Source organism: Lupinus angustifolius, chromosome LG16, assembly GCF_001865875.1.
Source record: "Lupinus angustifolius cultivar Tanjil chromosome LG16, LupAngTanjil_v1.0, whole genome shotgun sequence".
In the NCBI taxonomy this organism is placed as follows: Eukaryota; Viridiplantae; Streptophyta; class Magnoliopsida; order Fabales; family Fabaceae; genus Lupinus; species Lupinus angustifolius.
Window position 1 is genome coordinate 13,031,123 of NC_032024.1, and position 409 is coordinate 13,031,531.

The 409-nt window shown below is 30.1% G+C and overlaps 1 pseudogene; it reads left to right on the forward strand.

The window, feature by feature from the left end:
• LOC109329326 overlaps window positions 1-409 on the forward strand; it is a 4,163-nt pseudogene that overhangs the window by 1,353 nt on the left and 2,401 nt on the right.

A 409-nucleotide genomic window follows, 5' to 3' on the forward strand; every position in this document is an offset into this window, starting at 1 on the left:
TATTGAATACTAGATGCATCATAGTCAATCACCTTGCTGCTGGTTGTGAGATACAAACAAGTAGTGACTAGTTTTACTGTTGATTTTCTATTTTTGGCATAACTTTGGAATCGTTGATCAGAATTGGACATATTATATATGCATTTGGGGTAGAAAAATGAGATGATTCTTTCTCTACACTCTACGTTTGTAGAAGCCCACCTGAAAATCCAAAAAGAGTCTGTTTACTATTTCTTTTTTATTTTACAAGTTTATTTTTCCAATTGTTTTGATTTTGTTGCATTTAATTAAATTAGTTAGGCTTTGAGTTTTGTCCTAAATCTTTTTGTGTATGTTTCCTATGGTATTAGGATTTTATTGGTGCAAAGTTTTCGTTAATCACTGAAATTTAACATGTATTTCACTTACT